The following is a 12,488-nucleotide window of genomic DNA, read 5'->3' on the forward strand; positions in this document are numbered from 1 at the left end:
CTTCTCAGAGTACCTGCCACAGTTAGCATTCCATAAGGATGATTCAAGTATGGCCTTGGAGTTCTTTCATCCTAATGTCTTTTACATCCATCTTTTCTTTCTTTCTCTTTTAGATCCCAATTATCTTATCCTGAGACCATGACAAAAGTTTCTTAACTGGTAGCCTTGGCTTAGTAGTAAAGTAGTAGTCATAGATAATATGATTCTCTCCATTTAAAGATAAAGAAAATGAAAATCATCCAAATATGACCTAGATCTCTCAGCTTAGAAAGCAACTAAGTGAAACCCAGGCCAAGTAAAAAGCCAGTTTTCTGTATTCTCTAGTATTTACCAGTTTCATCCTCTGGAATGCAGCTTTTACTCTGCTTATTGCCAGGTGAAGAGCAGAACCTAAGAGGATAATATGATAACCAAAGAAGGCAACTGAAAAATGGAAAACAAGAGAAGGTGTTCCTAAACTGGAGAGGTATGTCAGAACCTTCTGGGGTTTTTTATGCAAATTCCTGAGCCTTGCCCTAGAGCAACTCTAACAAAATTTCCATGGATAGGGCTCAGGAATGCATATTTTTAAAGAAATTTTATTTATTTATTTATTTATTTATTTATTTATTTATTTATTTATTTGAGAAAAAGAGAGCAGGGAGGAGGATCAGAGGGACAGATGGACAAGCAGACTCCCTGCTGAGCGAGGAGCCCAAAGTGGGGCCAGAACCCAGGACTCTGAGATCATGACCTGAGCTGAAGTCAAGACTCTAAACCATTAAGCCACCTAGGTGTCCCTGGAATGCATATTTTTTAAAAAAGCTTCAAAGGCAGTTTTGAATAGTCAGATTTGAGTAGCCTTGCTCCAAAACTCTGGCAGATTTCACAATATTTAAAGCCAATAAATATGATCTCATAATCTAAAACACCAAAAGGCCAGCAAAAACTCAACCACTCTAATATATAAATGGGCAAAGGGCATGAAAAGAGAATTCATAAAAGAGGAAGCAAGATGGCTAATAGAAATATTTTAAGTTGTCAGACCTATCGTATTCTAATGAGTGCCAACTTTTAAGAATGAATGGCATGCCATTTTTTGTACCTATCAAATTAACTTTTTTTTTTATGCAAGTGAAGATGTGATAAGATGAGCACTTTTTTGAGCTAATGGGAAAATAAGTACTGGAATTACCACTTTAAAAAGCAATTCAGAAATATGTATCAAATTGTTGTAAGTCATCTTTAATTCAGAAATTCTTCTCATATGAATGTATATCCAATGAAATAATCCAAAAAAAATGTGGAAGATATTTTACATGTAAAATATATTTATAACAATCTCATTTGCAAAAGCAAAATAAATGAAAGCCCAAATATTCAACAATAGGAAAAGTGAAATATTTAGCACTATTATATTAGCAAGCAGTTATCCAATCTTTCAGAATATATGATTTCATTTTACTAGAATATTAAAAAATATATAGGCCAGGGAGGAAAAAGGCTGAGTGTCCTTAAACAGTGTTAACAAGAGTCTGTGAGTAGGACATATTATTCTCTCCATCTCATTATGTTAAAGCAAAAATTATGCTAATTCCATGACTCAGATTATTCTGCTCATCTTCTTAAAAGACCCTACACAGATTTCTACACTAGGAAAACATTTTTATTTTAAGAACTAATGTAGCTCCTTTGTCTCTTACCCAGGCTGTACCCCATTTGCCCATTTTATTTACTAATATACATTACTTTTACCTTAGCACTTACTTGCTATTCAAAATTATTTGTTGGTGCATTTATGGTTCCTACTAGACAATGAGATGTTTGAAGGTAATATTTGGGAGTCCCAGATGCCTAAAATTGCTTCTTGATAGACTCCATGGATGACAAAGAAAGTCCAAAGTGAAATTCACATTTAGTGTCTCTAATTCCATCAAAAAGAATGTTGTCAAAGACTTTTGGTTTCTTAGGATGTAGAATGTGGGAGAGAGTGGCACTGCTGTGGGTACTACAAACACAGTGCCAAGCAATCTGCAAATTCACAAAATTTTTTGAACCAATCAGAGTACTGAGTTTATAGGACAACCAGCTAGCCCTAAATCAAAAGATACATGCCTTCAAGAAGAGCCAGGGTTGAGCACTTACTTATGGTAGATGCTACAGGAACCATAAAAGCTGTTAATAAGAATTCAGCTAAAAATTTTTAACACATTGCTAAAAACCACACTGGGGTAACATGAGATTATAGAACGCCTGGCACCATGGGAATTTCCACCCACTCACTGGCTCTTCTCAACAGACAATAGACAACAGACCTCAGTGGGTGCTCACAGGAATGACTGGAGGCAAGGTGTGAAACCTAAGGGACTCTCCCTCCTGACATAGGTCTCAGAGAGTGGGCCAGCAGCCACCGTGGGAAAGTCATGAGCCCTACCTGGATCCTTCTACACTCTCCTACACAACAAAAGCTTTAAGCTTATAGGTAAGGAGCAACAAATAATTATGGCCCTGGGCAAGTAGTGAAAACCCATTGCAGCTAGGAAAAGGAAGCAGAAAAAAAAAATCAAAGTATTAAAAGATGGCTTGATGACAACACCCAGATTTTGTAAGTAGGAGAGAAGCCTCCCAACTTTAAAAGCTAAAGGTCCATTATTCAAATTAAGCCATGTAGAGAAGCATAAAATGTACAACAGATAAAAGGAGAGCAAGTATGGACAAAAACTCTATTGATTTATCCTCAGACTTTACAGGGGACCTGAGGTACCACTAGGAGATAGATGTTTAGGACTCCACTACACATGCTTTAGAACTACCAGATAATGAGGTCTGACTAGGATGTGACCACTAGCTAAACTTTCTTTTTTTAATTTAAATTCAGTGTAACTAACACATACTGTATTATTAGTTTCAGAGGTAAAATTTAGTGATTCATTAGTTGTACACAATACCCAATGCTCATTATTTCAAGTGCCTTCCTTAAGGCCCATCACCCAATTACCCCATCTCCTACTCACCTCACCTCCAGAAACCCTCAGTTTGTTTCTTAGAGTTAAGTCTATTACTATTTGCCACCCTCTCTGTTTTTATATTATTTTCTTTTTCCTTCCCTTCCCCATGTTCTTCTGTTTTGTTTCTTAAATTCCACATATGAATGAAATCATGTGGAATTTGTCCTTTTCTGACTGACTTATTTCACTTCTAGTTCCATCCACATCGTCGTAAATGGCAAGATTTCATTCTTTTTGATAGCTGAGTAATATTCCATTGTGTGTGTGTGTGTGTGTGTGTGTGTATATACACACACACACACACACACACACACATACCTATATACTACCTCTTCTTTATCCATTCAACTGTCAATGGACATCTGGGCTCTTTCCATAGTTTGGCTATTGCGGATATTGCTGCTATAAACATTGGGATGCATGTGCCCCTTCAAATCTATATCTTTGTATCCTTTGGGTAAATGTCTATTAGCACAATTCCTGGGTCATAAGGTAGTTCTATTTTTTACTTTTTGAGGAACCTCCAAACTATTTTCCAGAGTGGCTGCAACAGTTTGCATTCCCACCAGCAGTGTAAGAGGATTCCCCTTTTGTCGCATCTTCGCCAACATCTGTTGTTTACTGAGTTGTTAATTTTAGCCATTCTGACCAGTATGGGGTGATATCCCATTGTAGTTTTGATTTGTTTCCCTGATGCCAAGTGATGTGGAGCATTTTTTCATGTATCTCTTTACCATTTATAGGTCTTCTTTGGAGAAGTGTCTGTTCATGTCTTCTGTCCATTTTTTTAGTGGATTTTTTTGTTTTTTGGGTATTGAGCTTGATAAGTTCTTTATAGATATTGGATGCTAGCCCATTATCTAATAAGGCATTTGTAAATATCTTCTCCCATTCCATAGGTTGCCTTTTAGTTTTGTTGACTGTTTCCTTTCCTGTGCAAAAGCTTTTTATCTTGTTAAAGTCCCCTGTAGTTCATTTTTGTTTTGGTTTCTATTGCCTTTGGAGATGTGTCTAGCAAGAAGTTGCTGCAGCTGAAGTGAAAGAGGTTGCTGGCTGGCTTCTTCTCTAGGATTTTGCTTTCTAACATAGATTAGCAACTATCATTCATTACTCCTCTGGCTGCCATGCCCTCACTCTTAAAACTTCTGTAGGTTTTGTTTTATAAGGCAGGATGGGCTCTGGAGTAAGTCTTCCTGTGTCCAAATCCCTCTTTATAATTACAAAGTTTATAATGTTCTTTATCCATTCATCTGTGGGTGGACATCTGGGCTACAATGGAATATTACTCAGCCATCAATAAGGATGAAATCTTACCATTTATATTGATGTGGATGGAACTGGAGGGTATTATGCTGAGCAAGATAAGTTAATTAGAGAAAGATAATTATCATATGGTTTAGCTCATATGTGGAATATAAGAAACAGCACAGAGTATCATAGTAGAAGGGAGGGAAAATAGAATGGGAAGAAATCAGAGAGTGAGACAAACCATGAGAGACTCTTAAGTATGGGAAAGAAACAGGGTTGCTGTAGGGGAGGGGAGAGGGGGGATGGGTAACTGAGTGATGGGCACATGATGTAATGAGCAGTGGGTATTATATGCAACTGATGAATTACTTAATTCTACATCTGAAACTAATGATGTACTTTATGTTGGGTAGTTGAATTTCAAATTAAAAAAGGAAAAGAAAGAAAAGCTTATAATCTTGGGTAAAATCCATAACTTTTCTTTTTTTACTTTTAAGCAATCTGTACACCCAACATGGGGCTCAAATTCACAACCCTGAGATCAAGAGTTGCATGCTCTATCAGCTGAGCCAGCCAGGCACCCCAGGGCAAATTCCATAACTTTTCTAAGTCTCTGTATCTCGATCTGTAAAATGGGGATGCTAATAGCATCTACCACAAAATATTTTTTTTCAGTGACAAAGAAATGAGTGGATATATATGAAGCATTTAGAACAGTATCTGACACACAGTAAACACATAATAAATGTCAGCCATTATTTTTCCTAGACATCAGCAGCTTTTGGGGCTACATAGAGCAAGGACTTTGGACCTAGGTTGACTTGATAGTAGTTCACTGCCAGTTAGTAGCTCTGTAATCATAGGCAACTTACAGCAAGATTCTCACTTCATTGTCTTTATTATTTATCCCTCTTTCATTGATTGAATAACATGTATTATGCATTCTTCCTGCTTCTTTTTGTACAAAATTGATATCGAAGATTAAAGATTATAAAGCTAAAGGATGCAAATAAGTCACTTAGTAGCAAATTAATGGATGCCAAAGAAATTAATATTGCCTAATTTCTCTCTGGATTCAAGGTCTGAAAGTGTACTTTCAGAATATTTTCCGTATTTCTATATCCCTTGATTTTATAACAACCTGAGATATAGTTAGCGCTAATAACTACTTGCTATAAAAATGTAGTGGTCAAAAAAAAAAATGTAGTGGTCATACAAATTGTGATAATAGCCCAAATGGGAATTGTGATGTTCTTTGTGGGGCCCAATAAACTGTGGCATATCAACTCATAGCAAATTAGAAATAGGGCTCTTTGATGCATATTGTGGTTCTTTATATCTCAAAACCTAGCACCATGTCTACATTTTTCTATTACACCTATTACCATCCATTCATTTGGATATGGACCAGCTAACAGGAAAGTCAAAGTAGACTTGAGAAAAAAAAAAGGTAAGAGAGAAAAATTATAAATTAAAAAAAATTCTATTTTGTCTATTCTCTTTTCTGTGAATTGGAGAAAGATCATACTGGTTAGGTATAGTCAAGGACCACTCAAAGTGACTTTTCAAAGAACGTATTCTATAAGGATGGAGTTTGAGAATCACTGTTGGATGGATCTGAATCAAGCAATTTCTAGGATCTGGTTGGCAACAATGAGTCTGTCTCATTTGTGAAATCACATAGTTGAAACCAAAAAAAAAAAAAAAAAGAGAGAGAGAGAGAGAGAGAGATTGTGCTTTCTATAGCCACCCCCACCCCAACACACAAATCCATTTAAAGTAACTATTTCTTATCCTTTAGGCTTCTCCTTGTTCTCCAGGCTATCTATTTGGCCAGTCCCCACCACCTGACTATTTCTGATCATTGAAGGACCACGACAGGCTTAAAATGCAAACCTCCATATCTTATGATATTTTTCTACCTTCATGCCTTATGAAAAAAATGCAACTTTTACAATATTACCTGGGGTTCCTTGGGATATCTCATTCTATCTCTCATACTAATTGCTTTATGTGTGCCAATTGTTGAGATTTTGAGAAAGATATTTTAATAGGCCAATAATCTTTAAGAGGCATACTAAGAGACCAGGCATCCCCAGAAATGCCATGTGTTCACCCTCCTACGTGGGCAGTTTAGAACATGCTATTCTTTCTATTTGTCATGTCCCATCTGACCTCTCTGTGCTGCTTTGTCTGTGACCTCTGTGGTAGGGAAAGTAAAAAGCCACCAAAGATAGTCAAATCATAAACCCAACAACCTATGAATATGTTAACTAATATGCTAAAGGACAGTTTCAAGGGTGATTAAATGATGAATCTTGAGATGGAGAGGGTGTCCTGGATTACCCAGGTGGACTGAATATAATCCCACAAGATTTGTGACGGAAGAGAAAGGAAAGAGAATGTCAGAGATGATGGGGTCAGTTAGGATGAGGCAACGAAGATGGAAGAGAGATCACACCAGGAGCCAATGACTGTAGGCAGCTTCTAGAAGTCAGAAAAATACAAGGAAACACATTCTCCCCTAGAGCCTCCGGAAGGAACACCACTCTGCCAACACCTTGATTTTAGCCCAGTGAGACTCATTGCAAATTTCTGATCTCCAGAACTGTATGTAATAAATTTGTGCTTCCTTAAGCCAAGTTTGTGATAATTTGTCACAGCACCACCAGAAAACTAACACAACTTCCAAGAAACTGATTGTCTTAATGAAGATTTCAGTGTGATGATTTTTCATCTTGCTCAACTGTCAATTGGCCTATAACTACTAGTTCTAGATAAAATAAGGGCTTAGTAAATTAATAATGATTAACAAATGAATAAATGTATGGATGATTCACTGAACATTTCTTGCAAGCATTTAATTAAGGAGAAGATGGTACATTAGACAGAGCTACAGACTCAGGTCAGAAGCCAGGATTAGTTTTAGCTCTTCTGCCTGGATGTAGATAAATCACTTCACCTCTCTGAATCTCAGCTTCTTAACCTGAGAAAAGAAACCCAAGATATTTTTTTGGTCCCCAAGCTAACGCTCAGCCATAAGATTGTGTGACCATATGCCAGGAAATTTTTGGAAGACGTGCCTGAACTGCATCGGGGGTTGGACTGATGACCTTACAGGTCTCATCTAGCACAAAGATTCTATGACACAAACACAGCAGGACACATCTTGTGTAGAAAGTAACTCTAAGACAACTGATTTTTCAGAGCCTCCTGGGGGGAGGGGAAGTCCTGTGAGAGCAAACAAAGGCATCAGTAGCTTTGGGTCAAACTCTGCTTCTGATTCAGGCCAAAGGCAACTTGAATGCCACAAAGAACATCAAAGGGCAGAATCTGGCCCTGGAACAAGAAGACGGATGGAGGGGAAGTCATGATCTGCAGTAAAACAAATAAATAACCTTTAAAATCACATCTGCAGACGGTCTAACATTTTTAAATGCTTTCCAATAAGCTTCCCTGGTAGCTTGCCACAAAGCCTGTCCAAGAGGATTTACAACAGATGGAGGCAGGGAATTGCAACCCATCCCTGATGCTGCTACTAACCATTTGGATGACCTTGGGTACATCATTTCACCTCCGTGGCCTATAAGTTTCTCATTTCAAAGTGAGAGGACAGAATTAGATGACTTCTGACCTCCCCTCTAGCTTCAAAATCTTACCACCTCAGCCCAAGCATTGATCATGGATTCTCAAAAGCAGTGGTTAGTTTTATGTTAAAAAGCAGACATTTACAGGATTCTGCAGAGGAACCCAAATTTAAATTTAAATCCTAGCCTTGGAGAAGGAAGGATAAGGAAAGAAGAAAGAAGAAAACATGGAGGGTTACAGAAACTGATGTTTTTTCTCCTTAAACCATTTCTTCATCATTTCCCCTTGTTGATACAACTGCTCAAAATCATCCATAACCAACATCCTTGTAAATGACCCCACTCTAGCTAAAGATGTGTAGGTCAGGCTTAGAGCTGTTGCTATCTTTCTGTGCTTAGGCAGATCTACAGGCTTGGGCCTCCCAGACATGAAACCCAAATCCCAAGATAATACTTAGGACACTTAATCTTCTTTTGTCCTCTGCTTTCCAGTATAAGAATCCAGCAAGATGGAGCACTGAGCTATCTCCCAGATTCCCCATTTTAGGGCAGGTCTTGAAATAGTTTATGATGTAACTGTTTCCATTGCATTTCTTTCCTCAGACCCCTTCCTATATAAGTCAAAGTTGTGAGAACAGGAACTTTTAGTTTTCTGAGAAAGGCCCAAATGAAAATCAAAAAGGGGGAATGGTTTACATTTACCAGATGTTAAAAGGTATTCTGAATTTGAACTTCAATAAGTTTTAAGTTTTACCAAGACCTATTTTCCATCTGCTCCCCACCCACTATATAAATACAGAGACAACTATGCCCACAGGATCCTTTTGAATTTCTAGACCTTGGATATATTTACCAAGGAGGAATGGAAGAGAATTATCAAGACAATAATGTGTATTCCAATAGCTAATTAGAAATAATTTCATCTATTTGCAGAATGTGTTAAATCAGTGTTTTCCAGAGTATGGTCACATATATGGGTGTATACAATATATAATATACAAAACAATTTAAAGTAGAACATGTGTGTGATACACTGACTGTTCTTACCACTTGCTCATGGGCATCTCTGTTCTTAGAGTCTTGTTCCAAGAAGAGAGTCTGTGAAATTTAATGTGATGAGGACATATGTTCCATCACCTCAATGATCTGCCCACTTCCAAATGCGTCTCCTACCTTACCTGGCAGCAGCATCACCATGGCAACTCCCATCCCTCAAGTCCTAATCAACATCCCTCATCACTTATGGTCAGCATCCCTTCCCTTAACTTTTTCAACACTCCTGTGTTCCCAAAACAGCTTTATGTCTCCTCAAGTTCCCCCAATCCCTCAACCCCAACCATTATATGACCTCCTTAAACCAAACCTTTCTCTAAACCCCTAGTTCTTCTTTCTCACTCCCAGGCTCTCCCTACCAATGGTGCCTTATCCTACCACTCATCATAAGTCACTGACACCACACTTCTCAGTCTCTATTTCTTCCTACCTCAGACCTCCCTTTCAAGTTAGATTTCTCTTCCAATGGGTGAATCCATTGCCTTGGGTCTTCCTCTCTTTCACTCATTCTGTCTATTTTTTGATCCACCACCCTGCAAACTCATGCTCAAGCCTGAGACTCACTCCTGTCTGTTCCTCCCTAGCATATACATTGAGCAACTCTCACTCTCTGAGCTAGGATTCTTCCTAGATTTCTCTTGATTTTATTTCCTTTCCTTTAATTTCACTTTATAAATAAATTTATTTATATTTTAAAAGTAAGTTGGTTTAAAGAAAAAATATCTACTAAATACTAAATAATAGTGCACAATAATATAGAGAAGTCCCAAATTTTGATGATTATAAATGAATGACAGCTTGACAAAGGCTACAGTAGAATTTACAGGATATTTTCCCACATATTTTTTTTCATTTGTCCTTGTGACATCCAGTAACAGCAGAGAGGATACGAGAAATTAACCCACTGTTGAGACAAGGAAGCAAAGACTGAGGGCAGTTGAATGAATTACTCAAGGTCAACAACAAGTAGCTGGTAGACCAAGGACTAATATGAGAGCCCACTGACTTCAGATCCCCTGCTGTTTGCACTTCCTGACAGTGACACTCTTCCCTTGCATATACACTTAAATATGAATCCTTCTTAATTCAAAATGCACAATGGAGACCTTAGGAAAGGGTACTTGCCAGGAGTAAAATGAAGAGGAATTTTTAAAAATTTATCTCAGGTACTTTGAATGCATGTCAAATTAAGAAAAAGTATGATCTATAGCCAAGGAAAAGACAACAAATCACTGGAATATAAATAAGGTTCCCTTACAGAAAGTGGCAGAAATATGGAACACAAATATAACTCAAGGAAAATGATATAAGACTCTTGCATTTTCAAATATCAGATGTTCGAAAAGAGAAGTTGCCAAAAGATGGGTAATGCAGATTGTGAATGGAGTCAGTTTCCAGGAACATCATGGACAGGACCATCACTATGTTCTAAGAACATCCCACACACCAGGCTCCAATACATACTGAGATGGCAGGGTGATGGGGAGAGGGGAATGGGGTGAATCAGGCATTGACTGGGCTTTAAGCACTTATTTCAGCAGTGGATTTGGACCCAGGGGAGAGTGGGCTTGAACAGAAATGGCCTTAGACAAAAGCATGGTGCTAAACCTGAACTTTTGGAATTTCTTCAGGTATGATGGTGAAGAGTACAGGTGAGGTAGGCAGAACTGACTCAGGTTTAAATCTCAGCCCTCTCACCTACTTGTTGGGTATATTAGCAATGTCTAACATCTCTGTCTTCTTTCTTCACCTTTAAGAAGGTGGCAAGTACAGTATCTGTCTCCTAGAGTTGGTGTGAGAAAGGGATGAGATAATTCTCCTAAGAATATTAGCACAGAAAAAGTCCACTTAGCTGCAATAAAGGAATAAAACAATCACCTAAAAAGGATAAAGAATTAGAATGACCTCAGGCTTAAGAACAACATTCAAGACTGCAAGACAATGCAATAATACCCTCAAAAACCAGAACAAATATGGTTTCCAACCTAGAATATCACAACCCTCTAAATTATCAGTCAAGTGCATGAGGAGATAAAGATATTTTTAAACATTCAAGATCCCAAAAATGTTGCCTACCAGACAGCTTGACTCAGAGAGCTGTTGGAAGCCATACTCCATCAAAGTAAGGGAGTCAGACAGGGAAAAGATCCAGGAAACACGAGATCCAACTTAGCAGAGAAAAGGAGGTAATTCCAAGATGCTGCTAAAGACAAGCTCCAAGGTCACCATGGTGCAGCCAGTATGGAGAGCAACAAGATGAAACCGAAGCAAGAGAAAGAGGACTCTAGGAGAATGTTTCCAAGGGAGAAAAAAAATAAACAAAACAAACAAACAAAAAAGACAACCGACAGATTACTTCATACATTTCACAATAATATGCAGAGTTTTGCCACCTGGAAGAAAGTTTGTAGATGCATTTGTGATAGTTACATGGAATAAATGAAAAAGTAGGGCAATTTTTATCTCCCAAAATATGTACCAAAATGGGAAAAAGAAAACGAAAGAAAAAAATACCATAATAACATACTATGTGGCTCAGCCACAAGGAATATATCATATATACAAATTTAAACACTGAATATTGATAGAGCAGAACCAGGGAGAGGAGAAGTGTTTACGGTTGGTATGGAAGAGATCTAATTCCTTATCTTCCAAATAGGAAGCCAAAGACACATATCCAAAAATGTAAATCAAGCAATTATAAAATGAACATGTTATAAGGAAATGAGATAAATAGAAGAACTGGTCAGATGATTTTAAAAATTGTGGCCTCTGGGTTTTATAATAAACCTTATAGTATTACATGAATTTTTAAATTCTATACATGCATTGTTTGAATTTTTTAAAGAAAATGAAAAATAGCCTAATAGAGTTTCTGGCATAGAGAAAATAACATCTAAATATTAACTATTTTTATTGTTGTTAATATTTTTCAGGAGATAAGTCCCAGAATTAGCTGGGCATTGTCAGGCAAATTAATAATCCAGAATCTAGTATTTACCAGGCTTTTTGTAAACTGTTAGAAAACAGAGACCATGTTTCTCCTCCTTTAGCTTTACCACTATTTCCTACCCCACTCCAATATAGTAGAGAGCTAGTACAAATAGATAATCAAAACGTAGTCATGGAATAAATGAACAAAAGAACAAATGAATGAAAAACACAATATTCAATTGCTAATGTGGGGTTAACTGAGTCAATAAGTACAGAAAATAAACTTGATTCTGATGAGATCTTAATTCACTCACTTATGGACCAAGCGCAAGAGTCAAAGATAATTGTAATTCTCTTACTTAACACTTAATTTCAATGAGCATTGTAATTCATATATTATGTCCCACCAATTTGTCTTCAATCGCTCCCCAGCCCCTAGAATTTCAAATTTCCAAGAAGTTATTTTCTAGATACCTGGAATGGGACAATGCCAAGAAGAGTGGGCAGATAGAAATATATATAAACAATTCAAAACTATCTAAAAAGAAAAATGAAACACAATTTCAGCTCTCACGAATATGATAAACAGGGCCTGCAACATTTCCCAGAAACATCCTCCAAGGGAAAAGGACACTAGGACATTCCCAGTCCACTACGTGCAGTACTGTGTCACAGGCTG

General features: G+C 37.4%; 1 long non-coding RNA gene across 1 annotated transcript in view; it reads left to right on the forward strand.

Annotated features, from left to right (window-relative positions):
• Nucleotides 1–266: 266 nt before the first annotated feature.
• LOC140603403 (uncharacterized) overlaps nucleotides 267–12,488 on the forward strand; it is a 36,899-nt gene continuing 24,677 nt past the window's right edge. Inside the window, exon 1 of the long non-coding RNA XR_012006381.1 lies at nucleotides 267–466. This is a non-coding gene — a long non-coding RNA (uncharacterized lncRNA). The remainder of the gene's footprint in view (nucleotides 467–12,488) is intronic.

The sequence above is a fragment of the Canis lupus genome, chromosome 14, assembly GCF_048164855.1.
Source record: "Canis lupus baileyi chromosome 14, mCanLup2.hap1, whole genome shotgun sequence".
Classification (NCBI taxonomy): Eukaryota; Metazoa; Chordata; class Mammalia; order Carnivora; family Canidae; genus Canis; species Canis lupus.